Raw genomic sequence first — 25,588 nt, forward strand, 5'->3', positions numbered from 1 at the left:
TACTGCCCCTGCCCTATGCTGGGGGCCACAAGGTCAAGATCAGGAGAGAATCAAGAGTGGAAGTCTATCATGGTGATGAAGCTGAGCCCAGAGCTGCATGTACACTGCAGTTCAGTTCAGTTCAGTCACTCAGTCATGTCCAACTCCTTGCAACCCCATGGACTGCAGCACACCAGACCTCCCTGTCCATCACCAACTCCCAGAGTTTACTCAGACTCATGTTCATTGAGTTGGTGATATCATCCAGCCATCTCATCCTCTGTCATCCCCTTCTCCTCCTGCCTTCAATCTTTCCTAGCACCAGGGTCTTTTCCAATGAGTTAGTTCTTTGCATCAGGTGGCCAAAGTCTTGGCGTTTCAGCTTCAACATCAGTCCTTCCAATGAATATTCAGGACTGATTTCCTTTAGGATGGACTGGTTGGATCTCCTTGCAGTCCAAGGGACTCTCAAGAGTCTTCTCCAGCACCACAGTTCAAAAGCATCAATTCTTCAGTGCTCAGCTTTCTTTATAGTCCATCTCTCACATCCATACATGACTACTGGAAAAACAATAGCTCTGACTAGATGGACCTTTATTGGCAAAGTAATGTCTCTGCTTTTTAGTATGCTGTCTAGGTTGTACATGTTGTCATAGCTTTTCTTCCAAGGAGCAAGGGTCTTTTAATTTCATGGCTGCAGTCACTAACATCTGCAATGATTTGGGGGCCCAAAAAAATAAAGTCTCTCACTGTTTCCATTGTTTCCCCATCTATTTGCTATGAAGTGATGGGACCAGATGCCATGATCTTAGTTTTCTGAATGTTGACTTTTAAGTCAACTTTTTCACTCTCCTCTTTCACTTTCATCAAGAGGCTTTTTAGTAACTCTTCACTTTCTGCCATAAGGGTGGTGTCATCTGCATATCTGAGGTTATTGATACTTCTCCCGGCAATCTTGATTCCAGCTTGTGCTTCCTCCAGCCCAGCATTTCTCATGATGTACTCTGCATATAAGTTAAATAAGCAGGGTGACAATATACAGCCTTGACATACTTCTTTCCCAATTTGGAACCAGTCTGTTGTTCCATGTCCAGTTCTAACTGTTGCTTCCTGACCTGCATACAGATTTCTCAGCAAGAAGGTCAGATGGTCTGATACACTTAATCTTATCAAAATGAATGGAAGTAAAGCAATCTGAAGGAAATTCAAGACCACAAAACTTATTGAACTGAAATACTGGATTGGCCAAAAAGTTTGCTCAGATTTTTCCATAACATCTTATAAAAAAAAAAACCAGGATGAACATTTTGGCCAAACCAATACATCATACTCTTTATACCAAGAATAACAGTGTTGTGAGAAAGACCATCCTGCTAAGTCATGATGGAGGCGGAAGACAAACAACAGCCCTGGAAGACAATCTTTCCCTTGGAATTACCTAAAATGGAACTTCATTTTCATCTGAGTGGATCCATTAGTTCTAATGCCATGAGGAAATTAGTACACAATAAACCAGGTCTTAAAATCCATGACTAGATGACTATGATTAACAAGGGAAAGAAAAGAACTTTGGAGGAATGTCTCCAAAAGTTTCAAAGTATTCATCAGCTTGCTACTGAAGAGATGTTCATGGCCACAAAAGATGTTATTAAAGAATTCACAGATGATGGTGTCAAGTGCCTGAAACAAAGGAACACACCCAGAAAAGAAACTACGGAATGACTGAAAAGACTTACGTGGAATTTGTACTTGATACTATAAAACAGTCTGAAAAAAGAGAACAGAGACACTGATGTTAGGTATTTGACAGCAATCCACAGAAGAGGTGGCCCTTCAGTAGCCGAGGAGACTGTTAAGCTTCCTGAAGAGTTCTTCCTTTCTACTGAGGACACAGTTCTTGGGTTTGACCTCAGTGGAAACCCTATGGTAGGACAAACAATATTCCTTGGAACTTTTTTAGAACCTGATAAAACATATCTTCATTTGCCATTACATTTTACAGAGATCCCAAAGCAAAAAACTGAAGGAAGGATGGATGGATGGATAGATGGATGGATGGATGGATGGAAGGAAGCAAGCAATCAATGAAGGGGGGGAAGAAGAAGGAAAGGAAAGGAAATTAGGGAAGGGAAAGGAGGGGAAGAAATAAGAAAGAAACTTATGTATTCCTGGATCTGCCTCCTGATAGAATTAGTCATGGGACATTTCTCAGTTTCCCTGAGGGAAGATCCCTGGATCCAGTGGACTTTGTAAGGCATCGCTAGATACCACTGGGTAAAGCTTAGGGCTTCAGTTCCCACAGCAACGCTCTGTTCCTCTTGCCCCACCCCCAGGTTGCAGTTCATATGGAGAGAAGTACTGTTTTAAGAATATATATGTCATTTAGAAAAAAAAATGATTTAAAGTAGAGTTGGGGGTAAAGTGGTTATTAAGATTCCTGTCTGGAGGTTTGGACTATGTTAACCTAGGAAAGTTATCCTCTCTGAGCCCCAATTTTTACATCTATACGGTTGAGATGACAAAAATTACTGCTGGGAAGTCAAAATGAAGCAGTACATTAGGAACTCATCTGAGCGCTCTGTCCTTTGTAAGTGTTCAAATGTTTGTCATGGTCACTGCTGCTGCTGTTGCTACTTGTCTTCCAGCATTATTATTAGGCAAAATTGGGAGAGTAGGCATTTTATGCAGAAGTGCCCTTCTGAGGAAATGAAGAGACGTGAAGAAATGTCCTGCCCTCAGGTATAAAGATGACTCGAGGCGTCGGCAAAAAAGGCTACAGGTATCTCATGCTGAGAGAGAGAGACTCCTCTGAACTGAGGAATCAAATGCTCAGAAAGTAAGAGGGCTGGTGAAACCATGCTCCATTCTTGTTTTAAAGAGCTGAATGTCAAAATGAAGAGCCCAACATAGGAGCCCAATGCGTGTGTCTTTTCCAGTAAACACACAGCTGAGGCACAGTGACTGCCATTTTGTTCTCAGGAAATGATCCCCTGGGAATGTGGGCTGCCGTCTCTTATTCTTTCTGGAGAAGAGTGATGTGTCATTAGACATCTTTTCATCTAGAAGAGTGATACCAGCTCTATGTCTAACCACCTAGTCTTTTCCAAAGGCTGCCCAAACAGAAATGTGAAAAGATGGGACTTGGTCCTTATGCCTAGGATTACGGGAGAGTGGGTGTGCTGGTATAAGTGATCCTTTAATTGGCTCTTTTTATGAAAGCTGGGACATGCATAGAACCTATTAGGAGGTTTTCAAAATATGTGAAATTATTTAGCTACTTACAAGATAGATCGGTTTACTACTTTCTCGAAGATGCCATTTCCTGACGATGCTAATTATGGAGGCATTTCAGAATAATGACCTCATAAAGTTCAAGCATCTGTCTCTGTGTGCAGACTTAGATAACACACAGCTATGACCTCACTCAGGCCAAGGGCAGGTCTTAATAGCTTGAAAGGACTGTGGTCAGAAAAGGAGTTTGGCTTAAACTGTTTTCCCTCTTAACTGTTTAATAAAAGGAAGTGTCTCATTGCAGTTGCTTATTTCCTCCATGATTCCATGGGGTTAGGGCCATGGTACCTTCGGGTCATTAGACAAAATGAGAGTAATGTCTTGGGATAGATTGGGAACCCCAAAACTCAGCCTTGTACTCCAGTCATTGGAACACTTTGGTTATTTTATTCCATCACACTGGTCATTTAGAGTTGAAGAGTCTAAAGATACTAGTCATTTCTAAAGGCTGATTAGGGCATTTTCCCTGGGGAAAGAGCTTCTCTACAGAGGAACTCCAAGATGTCCAAGAAGATGGGCTCTGTGTTTATTGAGAGACAAGAGAGGTGTTCAGGCAATGACAGAGCCCATGGTACTGGGGAGTAAAACGAACTGCTGCCCATACGTAACGGAGGGTCGGAGGCAGAGTGAGGTAATGCGAGCCTTATAAAAGCAAAAGGAAAAACTAGGACCATCCACTTATTTAAAATGGAAAAAGGAATGTGTGTTTTTATCCCAATGCCCATCAAATTTCTTTTAGGAAAAAAGAAGTGAGAGTAGGAGGAAATTAGGCGTAGGAAAATATTATACAATTTCTTGGCCTTTCAAGCATCTTAACATCTGAGGCAGGTCAGGAAAACCATGGTGGAATGAAGAATCTGGATTCAGGAAACATAAACTCAAGTGTAGATTCTGCAGCTGTCACCTGTGTGACTTGAGGACAACATTCCCCTGCCCCCCCAGCCTCCACCCCTTGCCTTTCATATAAGGGAGTTAGATCAAACCTCTATAGGTTCTGTCTTTTCTGGCATTCTAGGGTATGATAACAAGCTAAAACAAGGATCCTGTTTTCCAATGTGTAAGACACAAGAAAAAGTACACAGTGAAGTGACCTATAAATTTTGCTGAACTTTAAATGTGAATTAGATGCAAACATGGAATTAAAAATTAGCATGAAAATCATTATCCTCTGTAGTTTAGGAAGTATAATGCAGTTGCTTTGCAGTGGGAAGAATGAATTTTGCACATCCTGAAATAAGCACTGAAAAATGTTAGAAGAGATAGACGCTACAGTAGTCTAGGCTTTTTTCCCCTTTGTTAAGACTTTCTTTTCTCATTTTGCATCCATGGTTAGATGGGGGACAAACATCCTTGAGATTCTACACGGGTCAATGGTACAAGGATGTAGAAGAATGTCAGGTCACCTGAGCACAGTCATAAGTAATGACATCATACATAGGTTTATATGACCCAGATGACCTGAGGATATACAGCCTCTGGTCAACCTGAGGTAGTATCTACCTGTCCTGAAAGAAAGGAAAGTTTATGCAATTGTTACACTTGAACTTGAGCTGAGAAAACAGCCTTGGAGACGGGAATTCATGCTTACTGAATGCCACAACATATGTTAGCATTTGACACATTTTGTTTCATTTAATCCTTATGCTAAAAGCACCCTATCAGAATGGGGCTGATGCCCCGGTGGTTCGGTGGTAAAGAATCCACCTGCAATGCAAGAGACACGGGTTCAATCCCCAGATCAGGAAGATCCCCTGGAGGAGGGCACAGCAACCCACACTGGTATTCTTGCCTGGAGAATCCCAAAGACAAAGGAGCCTGGTGGGCTACAGATCACGGGGTAAAGAGTCAGATACAACTGAAGTGACAGCATGCACACACTCTATCAGAATACAGTTTTTAAACATTGTTTGATTTTTTGATTCCTATTTGTAAAATGGGGACGTGAAACCTTGACGAAGGTAAGTAAGGTCTTACAGCTTGTAAATAATATTGGATTGGCCAAAAAGTTCACTCAGGGAGCTTATGGAAAAACCCAAGTGACCTTTTTGGCCAACCCAATATAAGCTGAAATTGAAATCTTCCCTGACTCTGAAGCCAGTCCTCCTCCACAGTACCTCATCACCTTCTGAAATCCTAGTTTTCATTCTAGTTCTGCCTTTGTTTGACTGTGGTACCTGAAAAATAACCACTCAGTTTACTCATCTGTTAAAAACCACAACCAGCCAATTGACCAAAACAGTGACTATTTGGCCTCTGTTCATCTTCCATGGTTTGTGGGTGGACATTACAGTACCACATTTAATTCTCTAGGAACAGCGCCTCTGACAGTCATGAAATATGGTGGCCCTCAACTTTAAAAGGTCCTTGTACAACCTGAAACTGTATGTAAACTGTACCATATATTTATATATTGGTAATGTTTTTGAAAAGAGTCCAAAGCTTTCCTAAGGTCTCAATGGAATCCGTATCTCCAAATGCTTTAGAACCTTCTGATCAGTAGATCTCCTTGTGATATCTTCTAGCTCAAGCATCTGTAACAAACTGAAATAAATTAAGGTTTGGTACATGAAGGGACTTCAAAGACAGAATTTACACTTGCACCAAAGATTATGCAATGTCATGGAAACAGACCTGGCAAAGAATCGAGGACTCTGGATCCTGGCTTATTCTGCCTTGTCACTCAAAGAGATGTTAATTCCCTATCTCTCCTCTTGTAAACAGTTATTATAAAACCAAATGTGATAATATGGATGAGAATACTCCTGAAAATATAAAGTTTCCTGCAAAAGTATGACATTAACTGTGAGATATTAAAGTATCAAGTCGTTTCACTAGTTGTCAACTGAGAAAGAGGGAAGATTGTGAGCTCCATCAGCAAAATTTAGAAGCCCTGCTTTTTCATCCTTCAGCAAGGTCTTACATCTGATACTTATGTGTAAATTTCCTTGACTTTAATGAGAATCAGTTGCGAATACAGCTTGCAGGGTTCAGATGGAGATCATCACCAATCTGGGAGCTGATAAATAGAACTTAAGTTTCTTCCCTAGACAACAGTATTTCATCGTTTTTTAAAATCTCCTTTATTCCATGAGGCAGGGGTTCTTAAAGAATGGTCCAGAGTCAGCATCATGAGCATTACTCAGGATCATGTTAGAAATGCAAATTCTCAAGCCCCACCCTTGACCTACTGAATCAGAAATTCTAGGGGTGGGCTGTTCAGTCTGCATTTTAACATGCTGTCCAGGGAATTCTGATACACTACAAGCTCAAGTTTGAGAACCACTGTCATAAGTGATTATCCCAGGACAGACCTCCTGGGCTACTGTGTTGGTTATGGGAAGTCGAAAGAGAATGAGAGTTCCAGTAACCTGGAAGAGGATCTAGCACAGCTCACTAAAGGGCAGAACACGACGGGGCATGTTCAGGGCTCCCCTGGTGGTCTAGTGTAAAGAATCTGCCTGCTAATGCAGGAAACACAGGTTTGACCCCTGGTCTGGGAAGACCCCATATACTGTGGAGCAACTAAGCCCGTGTGCCACAACTACTGAGCCAGTGCTCTAGAGCCCAGGAATCGCAACTACTGAGCCCATGTGCCTAGAGCCGGTGCTCCGCGACAAGAGAAGCCACCACAATGAGAAGAAGCCTGCACACTGCAACTAGAGAAAAGACCCTGCTCGGAAACTAGAGAAAGCCCACGAAGCAGGAAAGACCTAGAACAGTCAAAAATAAATAAACATAAATCTTGAAGTGCAAGTTGAGGGTGTTTTCACAGGTCTAAGTGAGGCAGCTACACTCAGTCTTATGCAAACAGAGGTTTCTCAGAGAAAGAAATGCCTAAATTTAGGTTTCCAAAGGATGAGAGAACTGGTCATTTTAAAGCGGAGAAAACTAAGATTTAGGGCACTTGGACAACTGTACTCCAGGTCACACTCTGCAAGCAAGAGGTAGTGTTGGGATTTGAATTCAGGTCAGTCCAATTCCAGAGTTCTTGCTTTTAACCACTACAGTTTGGCTGGAAAATAGGTTTTATCAAGCCTGTCAATCCTGATAAATTGATTATGGCTTCCAGGAAGGCTGGTGATGAGGACTCTGAGACCTGGGCTGGCTCAGCAGGAAAGGATGCCACAATCAATTAGTGATGTCTGCCTTGGGTACAGAATAGGGGAGTGTATGTGTCATGCATGCGTTTGCTGACCCTGCACCGCAGGGTACTGCCTCCAGGACTTAGCACAAAGAGGGACAGACCTGCATAGCTGTCTCTTATTCATGGAAGATTGTCTCTGACTTTAAGGAACTTATAGCTCTGTGGCATCAGTGGGCACCTATTATATGTTACTAGGAGGTAGTCAGTGACAGCTGAGGATGTTATGAGCTGATGAAGCATTCATTAAGAAAGGGAATGAAGTTTTCTTCAAAAAGTGAAGCTGCTGATTAAGTGTAACAGTGAAAAACAAACAACGATAACAAACAATCTTATGAACCTAAGCTTCAAAGTTTGTAGGACAATTCACTTTCATTTTTTACTTCTGTTATTTCCATCAACATGGCAGATGTTGATATGATAGAAAATGTCACTGTTCGCATAACGTGTCAAGTTGGGACTCTCGTGCCTAGGGGAAACTTAAATTTAGAAACGCCACCCAAAAAGTATGCATTCAACATACCTAATGGCTCAACTGCAGAGTAGTTTAGAAGTTACTATCAGTCAGAGGGACTGAGAGCGTGGCTCTTTAAGGCAAAGATGGTACTAAGTTAGTGCCAGTTTGCTTCACACATGGTTTACGGTGTTGAGAAGATGGTAGGTGAGCTCTTTGAAGGGTAATCAAATACTGTTTTCACAATATATTTGTTAAACCAATGTATGGATTGAAACAACAGTAACAACACAACAGCAGCAACTGTTTCTAATAATCAGAGGAAATCTGATGGGTACCATCAAGTCGAGAGTCATGGGAAATGACTTCTGGATGAATTTCCTTTGCAAAACTTCTTTTTCACTTCTCCCTGTCTCAACTTCACACTGAACTGTTATAAAAACACTTTTTATCCTTGAAATTAACAATTTTTGGAAGGAACTTGTGCCCTGGACATAGAGATCAAAAGGAGAAGATGATCTCCCCCAAAATCCCAGGTCAGAGCTGTTGGCCACCTGGGCACTTCTCCCCAGGAGTTGTGAACATTCATCTCTCAGTAATCATGACTTGGACAACCCATGTGTACCCCCGCCCCCGTTATCAGAGGCTCACTTTACGGTTATGGGCAGCCTTGGGTTTCAGCATCTGAACAACTGGGGCGTAAGCCTCAGTGGTCCCCCACTTCAGGGCTCTGCCTGCTGATAGAGCTCCCCTAACCCCCACCTACAGTTATCAGGAACTGGCTTCCCACTGGTCCTCCTCCCCCAAAGCATTTACACCAGAGATGATGGGGGAGCTTATCACCTTAAGATTTATTTACCTTATCTCACATTGGGAAAAGAGATTTGACAGTACCGGGAATCAAAACATTTCTCTGCCCAAGTCCTGCTGACCAGTGCAGAATTATCTCTGATCCATTTTACATTTTAAACATTATCTGAAACCTCAACAAGGAGAAAAAGAAAACATGACAGCCGTCTGTGGAAAACAGGCCCTGGGGTGCAGGCTGATAAGGACTTCACCTTTAGATAATCTTCTGGAGAACCATAAGAAATGGACTCAATGTGCAGAGGCTGTGTATCTTTGTATCTTAGCATCTTCTAAGGTACAAATTCCAACACGAAGAAGGTGCCCTGGAGACCAAGGCTGGGGGGTCTCTAGTTTAGATTATACGTTCTGAAAGAGGAAGAGAACCATTTAAAGGTTCATACTGAATACACTGAACCCTGAAGCTTCTCTTTTGCAGGGCTCCTGATCCTTTCATGGAGCAGCGAAATACCAAGCCAGTTCAAAGAAACTGCCTTATTGGCTGTGCGTCCTTCACCCCTGGTTGGTTTTGTAATGTGTATCCCAAATACATCCCTACCCATTGAGCAGTTCTGGTGCTGAAGCTTAGCTACATGCTGTCATTGTCCAGCCTTCTCTCTTTAACCCAGGTCCATGGCTGTTTTCTCCTTCATTCCATGGAGAGAGACAGTGTAGTGCTTTGGGTTGAGCCCAGGGTTGAGGGTAGGAACAAGATCCGGTTTCTATATCTGCTTCTGCCACTGTCATCTTACATGACTTTGGACAAGTATCTTCCTCCTCCCAGCAGCCCAGTGATCTGCTGTTAGTGCAGGACTAGGCTTCCCTGGTGTCTCAGACAGTAAACAATTGGCCTGCAGTGTGGGAGACTCAGGTTTGATCCCTGTGTCAGAAAGATCCCCTGGAGGAGGGCATGGCAACCCACTCCACTATTCCTGCCTGGAGAATCCTATGGACAGAGGAGCCTGGCGGGCTACAGCCCATGGCATTGCAAAGAGTTGGACATGACTAAACAACTAACACTCATCTCTAAGGAGACTTTCCACCCTAACGTTCTAGATCTTCAAGGGAACTGGAATTCTGGGTTCAACTGAAATTGGTGTAACCAGAATTTGCCGACTTTCTCCTCTCTGGCATGAAGCATCACGCTAGGCATCACAGGGGATATGCTTCTATAAGATCTCTCTCTCTCTCTGAACCACAGCACTCACAGGCAAGGGGCGAGTGGGAGAGAAAAACAAGTTTACAGTTATCTCTGGTGCACAGCAGAACATACTGTGTGCTATGAGGAAAGTACAGATGATTACAGGGTCTAAAAGAGGCAGAAATTGCATCTATTTACCAAAAGTCAGACTCACACTTCACGGCATTTCAGATGAGCCTGTCAGGGAGGGAATTCAGACAGGACACAACTTAGTTTCTATAGCAACATTTACTGAGCAGGTCTTTTGTGCCAGCCACGGTTCTGAGTACTTTGCACACAATAACCCTTTATTCCTCTCAGTCTTTTGATATTGAGACTGTGATTATTATTCCCGTTCTGCACATGAAGAAACTGAGGCATACACTGCTTTATTAACAGGCCACAAAGAAAGGGGTATGTGTCAGGATTCAAACACAGGCCATCTGGTGGACAAGCTCCCATTTTCAATCTGATGGCTCTACTGATTGTGACACATGGAAAACCATTGACTCTGGAAACTGGAGAATGAAGAAGATCTGACTTCAGGGATGAGCTCTGTGGCCGTGGGCAAGTCCTTTCTTGCCTCTGGTCTCCCAGTTTCTTACCTGTGAAATAGCAGTGCTAAGTACTGGCCTCACTGGATTGTCATGACAATTCAGTAAAATGGTGGATGTAAATATGATTTAAATGATACAAAGTTCTATATATTCTTCTGTTTGTAAAGGCTTTTTTGATGTGGATCATTTTTAAATTATTTATTCAATTTGTTACAATATTGCCTCTGTTTTGTGTTTTGGCCACAAGATATGTGGGATTTTAGTTCCCTGACCAGGGATTGAAACTGCATCACTTGCATTGGAAGGTGAAGTCTTAACCACTGGACTACCAGGGAAATTCCTATATACTTTTTTTGAATTTATTTATTTTTAATTGGAGGGTAATTGCTTTACAATATTGTGTTGCTTTCTGCCGCACATCAACATGAATCAGCCATCGGTATACCTAAGTCCCCTCCCTCTTGAACCTCCCTCCCCTCTCCCACCCCATCCCACCCCTCTAGGTTGTCACAGAACACCAGGTTGAGTTCCCTGTATTATTTACAACAAATTCTATATATTTTTAAATAATAGAAGAAAGCAGAAGGAGCAGCATGAAGAGAAGTCTGAAGGTGGTAAAGTGCAAGGTGTATATATTTAGGCACGTGTTCAGGGCAGAGTGATCGTCCAGAGAGTCCCATGAGTAAGGGCTACCTGATGGGTCAGGCCTGGGGTCTCTTCCTCAGAGTTACACCTTGGGTAGTTTCCACTCAAGGCTTTACTTCATCTCATCTCTATATCTATGCTAGGCCTTGACTGTGCTCTCTAAAGTAGAGAATGACAAATGTAGTCCATTTTCCTCATGTTTTGCACTGTTGAAGCTCATGCCCAGAATGCCAACACAGTTCTCATCAGCATTTGAGTTCAGCCACAGCATTTGAATGAAAGGACTAGACCCTTAACCCTCAAAACTAATACAGGCATTGGCACATTAGTTTCAGCAGAATTAGCCCATGTAAGAGCGACACTAGGGACAATCCCAGCATAAAGAAATAGACTCATCTCAGGAATGTCTGTGCAGTAAGATGTGTTACCATCATCTTCTCAATGCTGTCCAAGGCAGCATCTTCAGATGGTGTCCAGGTTACCATAGGAACTGGTGGTAAAGCTGAAGGGATACGCTAAGAAAAGGGCACCAACTCAAGGAATACTCGGTGGGAATTACACTGGACTGGCACCAGAAGATCTGAGTTTGAGCCCTAGCATGACTGATTTTTGACTGATTGCCCCTAGAAACTGGAGGAGGAAATAGCAGCCCACTCCAGTATTCTTGCCTGGAGACTCCCACGGACAGAAGAGCCTGGTGGGCTACAGTTCACGGGGTTGCAAAGAGTTGGACATGACTGAGCGCGCATGCACGATCCTTTTCTGTAAAATGGCACAACTGATACAGGTGCTCCTTAAAGCATCTTTGAGTCTGAAAGCCCAGAGCATGCAGGTTATTTTAAGCAGAAACTTAACTAAAGCTATTCTTAGGCTCCCAACTAGAAGCTACATGTGATTTTGCATCTCCTACTAACTGCAGAGGTCACGTTTTCCACTGCTTCTTGCTCTTATCTCTCTCAGCTACCAGATGCTGCCATTTACAAAGCAACAACAATAATAATGTGACAACAGCAACAGACATAGTGGAGGACAGGAACTGTGCTAGCAATACATTTTCAACGCATTCAACTCTCAGAGCAGCCCCACTGGGTGGGTATCATCATTATTTCTGTAACACAGATGAGGAAGCCAAGGTTTCAGAGTTAATCATTAACTTGCCCAAGAGACAGTGGGGAACTGAGTCCAGTCTGTCCGTGGCACACCTTGTGCTCTTAGCCACCTAGATATCCAGCCAGGACTGAACATAAGGGTATGAACCTAGGTGTCCCAGGCGGCCCTGGAGGCCACTTGCCTTTGAAAAATGATTTCTAAAGACTTTTTCATAGGGACCAGAGCCTTTCTTCCTCAGGAAGAAGGAAGTCACTAACTCCAGAGAGAGAATAGGACAAGCAGTCCTTTCCCTAAAGTGAATTCTGATGATACAAGAGTGGACAGGCGTCCATTGAAGAGAGAAAATCAGAAGGAGAAAGTAGCATGAGGAAAGTGCAATTACTCACTTTCTTGGTGATCTGAGAGACACTCCACACAGGAGCCCCCGACCTCTGCCCGACATTGTTCAGTGACCCTGACTGAGCGTGCATGGAAAAGTACACCAGGATGTGTGGGTGTCAGTGGAGAGGGAGTCACGGCTCATAGATTAGGCAGAATGAAGGAACCAGCTGCATGGACCAGCCTCACTTAGAAAGCATCTGTTCCCAAAGCCCTATTAAGTGCCAAGCACACAGAACCATTCCTGAGACAGAGCCCCTGTGCTCCTTGTGTGAGACAGGAGACAAATCCAGGCTTGGCTGGCATTAACGCCAGACGTTACGTGCCATATGAGTCTAAACAACTTGCTTTGGGCGTGGAGTGGAGGGAGGATCCACTCCGCAGCTAACTCCAACACAAGGCAGAAAGTGCTACGAGCTCTAATGAAAGCACAGGCTGAGAGCTCCAGGAGCTCAGAGAGGGATGGGTGGATTCTGACTGGGGTTAACACTGAAACGGTGGTGTTTGAGTGGAATCTTGAAGAACTGAAATGAGTGTGAAAGGGCTGAGATGAAATTCCTTTCATCTCTGGGATGTCAGTATAAAGAAAAAGTCAGTTTGTCTATGTTTGCGTTTCTGAAGGCAGAATGGCTGCAAACATCAAAGTCGAAGTTCAGAATGATCTGATTTTGATTTCCGGATCTGCCGTGTCTGTGTGACCTTAAATCTTGGTATCGTCATCTGTAATAGGAGATACTAGTATCTTTTTCATGGGATTGTTGTGGGGAATAAAGAAATTAACTACGGTGAATGTTTAGTAATGCAAGTGTCTAGCAAATAATAGATGATAGCTTTTACTGTAGTATGATTACTGATGCACTGAACATTATCTAGCTCATCTGGACAACACGTGACTATTCAGCCATGCTGGATATTCGGACAACTTCCAGAATTAACTAAATGCACCTGCATAGTCCTTGGCACTTGTCTTCATCCTGGGTGCATTTTCCCTCTCCCCAGACCTTTGCACAGCCAGCACCTTTGTCCACTCCTGAATCACAGTTTTGCCCTTTTGGTTTGCATTTTGGTGTTCTCGTCCATACAATGGACTAAATTCCTGGGTCTCGTTTTCTCACTTCTTCATGCAGTACGGTTCTGCACTGGAGGGTGCACCCTTTGAGGTGCTTTCAGATCCAGCAGTGAAGGCACAGGGCCATTATGACAGTCAGCTTCTCGAGTGAAGTCCTGCCTTGTTCATGGCCAAGTTTTCTCTGTCTCCTGTTCATCGTGCTACTGAGAATCAACAGAGGACACTGGAACCACAGGGAACTAGAACCAAATCTTCTGTTTTACTAAGGAGCACCACACAGGCCAGAGACAGGAAAACATTTGTCAAGTTTCTGTAGAGAGGCAGGCAGGGGTGGGTCTGCGCACTAGACCCTAAGTGTGGGAACTCACGGGTCAGTGCACCCTGTATGACTTCCCGTGACCTCTGTGCCTTTGCTCTGCAGACCCAGGCTTTGATAAGGTCAAAGATGCATTTCCTTCTCTCCCTTCATCCCCCTTGCCCTCCCTCCTGACTATGGGTAAAACTGGAAAGGGCAGCCCCCTGGAGGTCCATTTGGACACACATTTACCACTCCCGCAAGCATCCTTGGATGTCGCTTACATACCACGTACTGACTTTGAGGCCTCACAGTCTGGAGACCAGCTGACAGGAAGAGAGGCAAGAAGACTGAAAACACTTTAAACAGCCTTGGAATTAAAGAAGTGAGAAGGAAGGCAGGAAACATTTGTGATGACCAACATCATAGAGAAGTGATAAAAATGAGGAGACCTTAACACTTGCCTTCTGCTCCCCTGAGATCAAGGATATAAAGGCTTTTCATCTCACATGACAGCTCCAGCTGTTTGGTGGTGGTGACCAGGCTGCAATAGATTTCAAAGCAGCGCCTGGGCTCCTCAGGCAAGAAGGCTAGGTAGAATCCTGTGTCTGCCCCAGGCTCCCTCTCGAGAAGCATTCACCCTTTCCTCTGAATATACAGAACATGCTATACTTCTACTTTAGAATTTATTTCATTTTCTCATGTCCAGTTTTTATTCATGAATCATGGGTCTGTCTTCCTCTTCACATTAGAACATTCCTCTTAAGATGCAGATGTAAGAACAGACTTGTGGACACAGCAAGGGGAAGAGAGGTGGCAGATGAATTGAGAGAGTACCACTGACATATATACAAAACAACAGTATTATCATGTATAAAACAGATAGTGGGAAGCAGCTGTCTAGCACAGGGAGCTCAGCTCGGTGGTCTGTGATGACCTAGAGGGGTGAGATGGGGCGGGGTGGGAGGGAGGCTCAAAAGGGAGGAGATACATGTATACTTATAGCTGATTCAAGCTGTCGTACTGCAGAAACCAATACAACATGATAAAGCAATTATCCTCCAATTAAAAATAAATTTTAAAAAAAGAACATCCCTCTTAAAGGTAGGCCCCACAACAATACAATTATGCAATTGCACTGTATCATATGTGATACATGATATAACAATATTGTATTGAATCATATATAATGTGCTTATGACGCTATTTATGATGACGTTAATTATATGATGTTAATTATTCAGTGAATATTATGGTTAGATATACTGCAAGGTACTTTAGCTTAATAGTAAGAACTCACCTGGCGGGATCAGACATGGGTAGGTTTGAATGCTAGCTCTACCTTTATCAGTTCTCTGACTTCTACCTACCTGTGCCTCAGTCCATTTATAAAATAATAATAATAGTGCATACTTTCTAGGACTGTCACACAGATTTAAACAGTTTATTACTTTAAAATGTGTAGTTAGTTCCTAGCATTAAAGGGCTCAATATACGCAGCAGCTAGTAGTAATATCAGAAATCACCACCATCATCACCATCGTCGTTTGTTGACAGTTATTATGCTGGTGACCAGAATCCCCAAAGCCTCCATCAGCTCCTGTCTTTCCTTAGATAGGAGAGGGAGAGATGCAAAGAAATAAACTGAAGGAAAGAAAAGAAATCCAGTGCTTCTTACTCTGTGGTTGTTGCACCACACCACACGGTGGGCTTCTGTGCACTGAAGGATCCCTAAAAGCTTCTTTCCTGAGGCTGTCCCCTAACCTTGGCTCTGTGGATGCCAGCCCTCTGGAGACAAGAAAAGACTAACCTAAGGCAATGAAGGCGCTTCCCAGGTGCCTCAGTGGTAAAGTACCTGCCTGCCAATGCAGGAGACACAGGAGACATGGGTTCGATCCCTGGATCAGGAAGATCCCCTGGAAAAAGAAATGGCAACCCACTCTAGTATTCTTGCCTGAGAATCCCACTGACAGAGAAGTCCAGTGGGCCTCAGTCTATGGGGTCACAAGGAGTCAGACACAACTTAGCAACTAAACAACAAACAACAAGGCAATGAAGGGGTGAGGAGAGAAGTTTTGCCTAATTTCTCAAATAAGGCAGGTCCAAGCTTTCCACTCAAATCTTCAGGGTGAAAGAGGTCCATCCTACCCACACTCAAAGCTGCCCCAGGCTTGCCTGTCACGTCAGAGAAACAACGCCAGCAGCTGTGGCACCACGGCCCAAACTGGTCTTGCTACCTCCTTACTTGTTTCGAGGGAGGAGCAGGGGGAGTGGGTTATCCTAAACCAACAAAAACCGGGTGGGAGAGTAGGTCCTGGCATGGCTGTAGGGGTGAGTAGGCATGTGGGTACAACGAAGTTCACTAGTATGATGCTCTAGAGTGTGTGTAGAAAGTATGGAGAAAAACAGAATCTGAAACATAGAAATGATTACCGGATGTAGCTAGTGGTAACAGAATGTGGAGCTGAAAATGACCATGCTTGTATAGTACACGCCTATCCTCTCACAGCTGAGGAAACAAAATTCTTCACTTAAGAAGGAAAATAGTCTACCCACTTGGTTATTCACTTACTTGGCATGGACTGTACTGCTTAATGCCAAGGACGATGCTATGTGCTGTGTATACAGGCTGAGAAAAAGGGAAAGAGGCCCTGCCCTCACAAATGTACACCCTAAAAGAGGGACAGATAATCAACAAGCCAACAATCCATCAGATGCAGTGGAGTCTCTCGTGACCAACTTCTATCCAACCATGTCTCTGGACTGACCTGTATTCTCCATGACCTCTATAAACCCCACACCTTCTGGACAGTAGCCTCTTCTCTGATCAGCCCCTATATTTCTGTTCACATTAGCTTTGTTGGAGACAGACTAGAAATCCATTCCATTTGTTTCCAAACCTATTTATACTCTGTGTTTTACTTATATATTTGCCATGTAACTAGAAGTTATGTAAAATGTGAGTGCAAAAAGAAAGTTGCTTTACTTCTCTGGAAAGTCAGTTGCATGCTTTTGAAAGGCTCAAAGATGAATCACTGAAAACATTATAATGCTAGGTATAGGCAAAGAAACTATAAAAGACTGTGGCGGGGGACACAAAAAAATTCTGTGCTTACATTTACGTTATGTCTTCAAGCTCCCACTACATAAAAGTTTGATAAATGTGTGTGCACTTAAATCTTTTAAGTTAGAAGAAAATCCTTATGATGAATCATTTTTTGCAATTCTTCACTTCAACCATCTTTTCCAAATAATCTAGTAGCAGCCCCTCATTGCCTCAGATGAAAGGATTTCTGCTGCAATTACAACTTGAGTAAAGTGCTGTGAGTGAAGCAAACTGAACGAGGTGACAGAGCACAGTGGATGACCTACTTAGGGTGGTCACTGAAAGATGCAAAGAAGCCAGCCAGACAAAAGTAGGAGAGAAGAGTTCTAGGCAGAAGGGACAGCCTAGCAGGGAGCCCTAGCATGTTGAAGACGGTGCAACAGTGGATAAGAGAAAGGGAGAGGATGAATGAAACTGTTCAGATTACCAGGGTTCAGACAAAAGGCAGACCCTGCCAGGTCATGCAAGGCAATATAAACATCACTGACAGGGACTTCCCTGGTGGTCCAGTGGCTAAGATTCCACTCTCTCAGTGCAGGGGGCCCAGGTTTGATCTCTGTTCAGGGAACCAGATCCCACAGGCCACAACCAAGACCCTGCGCAGTCAAATAAATAAATGTTAAAAAATTACCGAACACACACTGAGGACCCTCTCAAAGCTCAAGGGGACTATGTCAGGACCCCGTTTCCATTTTCAAAAGAACATTCTGGCTGCTATGTGAAGAATGGAGGAGGGTGAGAAAAGGGAGAGAGCAAGATGGAGGCAGCGATGCAGGAAAGTGATAAAGAAAGCAGTAAATATGGCTGTCCCTCAGTATCTGTGGAGGATTGGTTCCAAGACCCTCCTCAGATACCAGAATCCATGGATGCTCAAGTCCTTATGTAAAAATGGCACAGTATCTGCATACAACCTCTGCGCATCCTCCCATACACTTTAAAGCATCTACAGATTACTTACAACACCTGATGCAAATAAACTCTGTGAAACAGTTGTCGGCACACAGAAGATTCAAATTTGGCTTTGTGGAGCTTTCCCAATCCTTTTTTGCGAGTATTTTCAATCCACGGTTGGTTGGTCTGTGGATGTGGAACCCACAGGTACAAGAACTGACTCTGTGCATGGTGAACAGCGACACAGCACTAGGCCGCTGGGGGCTGGGGGTATAGTAGATACGTTCGTGACATCTTTAGAAGGACGTTTGTCCATGTTTTCTCCTGTCAATCAATCAGCATGACCAAACTTACAGCTAATTTTTGAAAGGTATTTATGATTCAATCTAGGGAGAGGGGGGAACCCAGAAGTCAAGTAAATCGGTTTTCTTCTCCTAGTTTGCTATTTATTGACTGTGCTACTTAAAGCAAGACTCTGAACTCTTGGAAGCTCATCTGGATAAAGAGAATAATAATATCCTCTCCAGTCTATATTATATTTAAGTTATGTAATTTGAATAAGATGATGTACTACATCAATGTGTATATTACCCTTTATAGTGAATGGAAGGACTTGGATAAGCTTAACAACTGGTAAGGCAGGTTTTATTGCCTTCACTTCACAGGTGAGAAAACCCAAATATATTCAACAGTTACTGAGCATCTACTCTATCAAGACCAGGGCTAGGCCCTGAGACTTTAAAAACAAATTAGACCCAGCCCCACCCTGTAGAAGTTCACAGTCTGATGAAGAAACAGACATGAAATTATAGAATATCAAGATAAGCACTAAGAAAGAAAGCACAGTAGAAGCTCAGAGAAGGAACTCATTTTTTCTGGATGGGTTGGAAGACTTCCTACTGGAATCAGCATCTAACTGGGGTCTTGAAGGAAGTGTAGGAGTTTTTCAGGTGCTGAGGGGCGTTTGTAAGGAATGTTTACAGAGGTATGAAGACCTAGCCGTGTGGCTGTGGTCTCCAGCATTCAGTGGGCTGTTAAGAAACGAGGCTGGGGGTGGATCAGGACCACTGAGACTCTCCCACATGGAGCCCTGTGGGTGCATTATGCCCAAGCAAAAAAAAAAATCTAGTACAGTAGCTTCCGGAGTATGTTTTCTCCAAATGCTCTCAGCAGTTCTGCATTGTATCTGCGCCTTTTACTCTCTCCTTCCTCACTTACTATTTTCCCCAGAATGAGTTTGAATCTCAGCCTTTCCCCTCCCACACACACTCCTGGATCTTAATTCAGGGGAGGCATACAAAGAGAGAACCCCTCGTCAGTAAGAACTGCTATTATTCTCAGAATTTCTTTTAGAAATCAAGGAGTCTGGACTGTTTCTTAGCAGGAGCTATTTCATCCTATTTCATGGATGAAACATCAAAACTATTTCATGTTTTGAGAAACCTTGAAAAGTGACTCAAATTTTGGAACAAAGGGAACTAAATACCAGGGAGTTGCTTTTGGAGGGGAGGCATGTCTGCAGAGGAGGAGGCTGGGCTTTTGCTAAAGAGTGTCAGTTGGAAATTGTCTAGGAGACCTGAGTTCTCATCCCTGGGCACAGCATGCTTTCATGCCTCAACAGTCCCATCTGGAAAATGACAAATAAGAAAATGTGTAGTTTTAGAGGTGGAAAGAGTGTTATAGCTAAATGAATCTCACTTTTTTTTTTTTTTTTTAAACAAATGAGGACATGAACTCCAGAGACGGGGAATAACTTGCTAAAGGTAATATAGGGAATGGGCAGTTTGTTTGGTCATTCACTCATCCACTCCATTCAGCAAATGTCTTGGTGAATCCCCAGTGCCAAGTACCTTGCTAGATGCCAGGACTAAAGCAGGAGATGAAATAATCATGATCTCTGCTGTGTTGGGAGAAATGAAATGACGCCAATAAACAAAACGTTAAAGAGGATAATTAGAGACAGAGATAAGCTATGATGGAAATAAACCCAGCACTGGTATAGAGAATAAAAGGGCAAAAGCACAAAGAAAGCCTCTCTGAAGAAAGAACACTAAAGCGGAGACCCAAGCACTACAGACTCAGCCACTTGAAGAGGGTTTGGAGGAACTTTCTAGGGGAGAACTGCATGTGCAAAAGCCCCAGGACAAAAAAAGTTTGGACTGTCCTGAAAGGTGAAAGAAAGACCAGTGTGTGGATAGACAAAAGGGGCATGGCCTGGGTAGGAGATGTGGTGGGAGAGATGGTTGTTGTTCAGCCGCTAAGTTGTGTCTGACTCTTTGCAACCCCATGGACTGTAGCTCGTCAGGCTCCTCTGTCCATGGGCTTTCCCAGGCAAGAACACAGGAGTGGGTTGCCACTTCCTTCTCTTGGGGAACTTCTCTATTCAGGGATAGAGCCTGCATCTCCTGCATTGCAGGCAGATTCTTTACCACTGAGTCACCTGGGAAGCCCAAGGAGAGGTAGGCAGGGAGCTTAAAATTCAAAGTGCTCTTATTGGTAAATTCTTGATTGACCTTCACATCTTTGTTGGACTCTACTGGTTGATTAAAATTCACTATTCTCAGTATGCTTTTCTGAGACCTGGATTAGATGAGCAGGAAAGAAAAAGAAAAAAAATATGTTGAGCTGTTCTTCTGTATCCACTTTTCTCTTTGCTTAGGGTTCAGCTCAAGAATTCAGCCAGGGGCAGAGTCAGAAGTGAATTCAGGTATCAGGCAAGGTAGAATTTGGTTCCTGGTGGTGTCATATAGTTTTGAGAGCTGTAACCTCTTGTTTCTATAGCCTTATTCCTCCTTCATTTTTGTCCTTCCCCTCCTCAGTAGATATACCCTTGCTAGAAAAATGAATTTCACTGATACAGGGCACCCTCAGGCAGTCATCTGCAGATTTTCATGAAGGTTTGCCTTGATAGACAGATGCCAGTCAAGTTTATGGTGTGCAGTGCATTGTAGGCTTGCCACTTGGCTTAGGAAAGCCTATTTATGTGCATGATTTTCATAGAAGAAGAATAGCAAACAAGAAAATATTTTTCCCACTCAACCAGGGAATAGAATCAAGATCGTCAGAGGGTGAGTCTGGCTTCATTTCTGGAATGATTTACCTGGTGTTCCTTGCAGGGACTGTTCATTCATGAACCAGCAGAAGATGCTTTGTGATGCGGGGGGAGGTGGCACAGGGTGGTGACTGGGCCAGAGGCAGAGGATGCTATGAGGCTGATCTCTCCCGTAACCCCTTCTCTTTGGCTAGTGTCTTACTCTCATTCCTTCTGCTCTAGTGGGTTTCTGTGCTAGTTCCCCAAGGCTGCATAGCAGCAGAGCTAGATAGATGTAAAAAAAAAAAAAAAGAGCTAGATAGATGTAATCTCTACCTGGACTTTTGAGTTAACCCTACCTCCTACCCACAAATGAGGCTGAATGAGCACATGCCTTAGTACTGGTCTGCAGCCTTGACCTTGGCCCCAGAACTTGACCCAAGAATGAGCCCTGACCTCATCCTCAAATCCAAGTTCCAACCTTGTGCAGCCCCTCCCCGAGCCCTGGACCAAGTGCTCCTGCCTAATCCCCTCTGTGTGCCTGAGCCTTGGCCTCGAGGGGTGCAGCCACAGTGATGTGCATTCCCTTTTATGGAAGCCTCTGAAAGCCCCTGGCCTCTCGAGGCCCAGGTCTTCCTTGCCAGACCACTGCAAAAGAACCACAAGATGTGGAAAGGAAGACATGGGTTCACACCTGTGTCCCTGGTTCCTCATCTGTGTGTGGGCTCGAGGGTCATCAATTCTGCCCTACCTGCCCCACTGGGTAGTCTCAAGAGGAAGTGGATGTGAAAGATTTAAAGCTCATATAATGTACTGTGAACTATTACTACCTCTCTCAAAATGTCAACATTTCAGCCTTCTTGCTGTCCTGTAGCAGAAGCCCACAGAGTAGGAGCTGGCCACAGACCAAATCTAGCACAATGTCTGCTTTTGTAAATAAAGGTTTACATGGTAAATAAAGTTTCACACTCATTTTATATACCTATTGTCCTTGGCTGCTTTCATGCTACCAAAGCATCACAGAACAGTTGCAGCAGAGACTGTAAGGCCCACCAAGCCTAAGATACTCTTTGTTCCATTGCTGTCACCCGGCACAGAGGAGCAGAGCAATGGCTCTGAAGCTAGAATGCCTGTGTCTAGAGGCTGAATCTTCTACTTGGTGGCTATGTGACCTTGGGCAAGTAAATTAGCCCCAGTTTTTTTATCTCCACAAAATGGCAATAAGAACTGAATCCCTCTACACTAGTGAAATGGCAGTAAATGAGTAATTCATACAAAGCAGGTAGCAGAGTCCCCAGCGTACAGTAAGCATTCAGTGTTGCCTGGTACTATTATCAGGGAAATGAGAGCTCTGGTTTGTGATGACAGACTTTCTGGGGACCAGAGTTAATATGGTTCAAGGCACAGGGGAGAGGAACCGACCTGGATTCATATCTCAACTGTCACTTATCACACGAATGACTTGTGAGAGATTAATTAACCTTCTTGAGCTTCAGCTTCTTCATGCATGAAATAGGACAAAAAAAAAAATTATAAGGTTGTTGTGGGAAGTAAATGATAGTGCTTAGACCAGGATTGGGTGCATAGTCAACACTCAACAAGGGACAGAACTATAATAATAAATAAGATGAAGAACAGTATTTTTCCCCAAGTAGGGACAGCCACCCAGAACAGATAGGTAGGGAGAAGTCTCCAGTACACCACCATCTTCAGGAGGTTCTAGCTGTGGCTGGTGGTGACCTTGACATCAGGTTTTGCATATTCCAAGCACATTTAAATTCTACAGACTTCAAAGTAGAGTCAGGCAGACAGACATCTTTTAGGAGACTTTTCTCTAGGTTAAAAGACCCTCAAGACCAAGTACCTTTCAGCAACAACAATCCATTATCCTACAGTGGTTCTTGGGTTAAGTGAGAGGCAAAGAGAACAGCACGTGTGTGTGTGTGTGTGTGTGTGTGATTACATGAGCTATCTCCAAAAGATCTTCTGCCTATAATGGTTACCTGGTTTGCTACATAAGGGTGAAAATGCCCTCATTTTGAATCCTTTAGAAAACCTAAGGGTTGAGTCATGTCATGGTTTGTAAATCTTGCCTAGGAAGCACTGGCTAAGGAGACTGACTGTTGCAGGTGGAATATATTAAGGGTGGCTGGGTTTTGGACACCAGCCTAGGAGAACATCTCTAATTCTCTATTGGCCTAAGATAACGGGGAGTGACAGAGGTCAGTGGGCTGAAGCAAGGGGAATTTGGACCAAGGGTGGGGCATAATGGATATTCCCCAAGTTCATGGTTGCTAGATGGTCATCTTTGGAGAAGGCAATGGCACCCCACTCCAGTATTCTTGCCTGGAAAATCCCATGGATGGAGGAGCCTGGTAGGCTGCAGTCCATGGGGTCGCTGAGGGTCGGACACAACTGAGCGACTTCACTTTCACTTTTCACTTTCATGCACTGGAGAAGGAAATGGCAACCCACTCCAGTGTTCTTGCCTGGAGAATCCCGGGGACAGGGGAGCCTGATGGGCTCTCATCTCTGGGGTCGCACAGAGTCGGACATGACTGAAGTGACTTAGCAGCAGCAGCAGATGGTCATCTTAATTTAGAAGACTGTGAAACAAAGCAATATAACCAAGCATGTATGGTTATTCCCTATCCAGCTGTATACATAACATTGAACATGCCAAGAAAAATCATAGAGTTTGAAAGGCTTCTACCTTTAAGAGAGTTTACACCTCAATTGTGAGTGAAAGATATACATACACAAAAAGTCATTTGATAATGCAAAGAAAAATAATAAGTCTACCCAATGTAAGAAATGCCATGGAAGCAAGATTAGGTCAATTGTCAAAAACAGTATCAAGTAGTATAAGTGAATGATATGCACTCATTCATTCAATCAGTCTTCATTCTGTCATTTACCAGAAATACTGTGTAGTCATTGTGTGATGCCCTCTAAGGACTGTAAAGAATAAAATGAGCTTTATGAAAGCAGAGGCATCATCTATCTTAGTCACCACTCTGTTGCACAGCGTCTAGCCCATAGGAAAGAGGCAACAGTGACTGAAACAGACAGACGTGGTGTTTAGATGATTGTGACACTTATGGAGCTCCTAATACGGTCTTAGGCTTTGGCTTGTATTATAAAATACTAGCAAATAGAAATGTAGTAGACATCAGTTGGTTTGATATGCCTGACATCCATCTTCTCTCTGTCCACAACACATTCATTGTCCTTTGGCTGATACCTTCTTAGTAAGTGAAGTGAGTGAAGTCGCTCAGTCGTGTCCGACTCTTTGCGACCCCGTGGACTGTAGCCCACCATGCTCCTCTGTCCATGGGATTTTCCAGGCAAGAGGACCGGAGTGGGGTGCCATTTCCTTCTCCAGAGGATATTTCCGACCCAGGGATCGAACCCAGGTCTCCTGCATTGTAAGCAAGATGCTTTACCATCTGAGCCACCAGAGAAGTCCTAGTATGGTTACCTTATCTTAGGAAGATAATTAACTAGTTTCTCTGCCTTCCCTTGACCAAGGGATGACTTCTACTCTGAAAAAGGCCCATCTGGAGCTGTGTGGAGCAGTGATTACAAATGGCTGAATCAACGGTGATATTCTGAAGACACCATCTATGAAATTCTCACACCCAGATTCCCCAATCTCCTGCAATTTCCATTGTCTGAAGTTCAGTCTTTGAGCTGGCGGTTCCCTCTCCTTTCTTCTTTTGTCTTCAGTTAGGATGCATTCATTTCTGTCCTTGCAATCAAAGAACTCAAACTAATAAAGCATGAGGGCTGCATAAAAATTGATAAGAGGCATGCGTTTCTGTGGACATTTAAGAGAGGGATGGACTACTACTACTTTTATAGACTACAGTTAGGAAAAGGGAAGCGTGAGAGCTTCATGGAAGAGGTGGCATTTAAGCTGGACCTTTAAAGATTGGAAAGAATTTGTAGAGGGAAACGGTAGAAGTCAGGAAGTCTGTAAAGTTTGGAACAAGAACATGAGCAAAGGCCAAGAACCTAAAGCAAGCCTAGAAACATCCAAGAGGAGAGTGTCTATACTCAAACCCCATGAACTCACTGGTCCATGCCTGTACCCCCATTACACTTAAGTCAGATTTCCTTTTCCCATTTTGCACTGGATCAGAACCAGCTTCGCTTCCATGGTATCTCTTCTCCATTGCCTTTATCTATAGGATGTTAGAGCTGAGGGCTCAGTTAAAATCAGACCTAGACTGTCTCTGGCAAGGTGATGTTCTAGAGCTGAACAGGTACCCGAGCCACACATGAAGTGCTGTGCACCTTAGGGGAGCATTAAGTTTGCTCAGAAAGTTACATATGGTCTCCTTCACCTCCATTTCTACTGCTTTCTCCTTTGGCCTGCACTGCATCTACCTTGGCCTTCTTTTTCTTTCTCAATTTCACCAATATTTTCCTGAACCTTATTATGAGCCTTTGAATTTCCTGTTCCTTCCACCTGAAACTGTTTCCCTGGCCCTCTGCCTGGCCAGCTCCTCCATATGATTCATCTTCTCAGCTCAAAGGTTACTGCCACAAACAGGGTCTCCTTCACCCTTTATATAAGTAGCCCCATCAGATACACTCCCATCACCTCATA

General features: G+C 43.6%; 1 protein-coding gene and 1 pseudogene across 7 annotated transcripts in view; both read left to right on the forward strand.

Moving 5' to 3' along the window:
* GRIA1 (glutamate ionotropic receptor AMPA type subunit 1) overlaps positions 1-25,588 on the forward strand; it is a 348,469-nt gene that overhangs the window by 161,282 nt on the left and 161,599 nt on the right. The gene's annotated exons all lie outside the window — the stretch shown is intronic.
* Positions 1,360-2,264, forward strand: LOC109562230 (N6-Methyl-AMP deaminase-like; annotated as a pseudogene).

This window comes from Bos indicus, chromosome 7, assembly GCF_029378745.1.
Source record: "Bos indicus isolate NIAB-ARS_2022 breed Sahiwal x Tharparkar chromosome 7, NIAB-ARS_B.indTharparkar_mat_pri_1.0, whole genome shotgun sequence".
In the NCBI taxonomy this organism is placed as follows: domain Eukaryota; kingdom Metazoa; phylum Chordata; class Mammalia; order Artiodactyla; family Bovidae; genus Bos; species Bos indicus.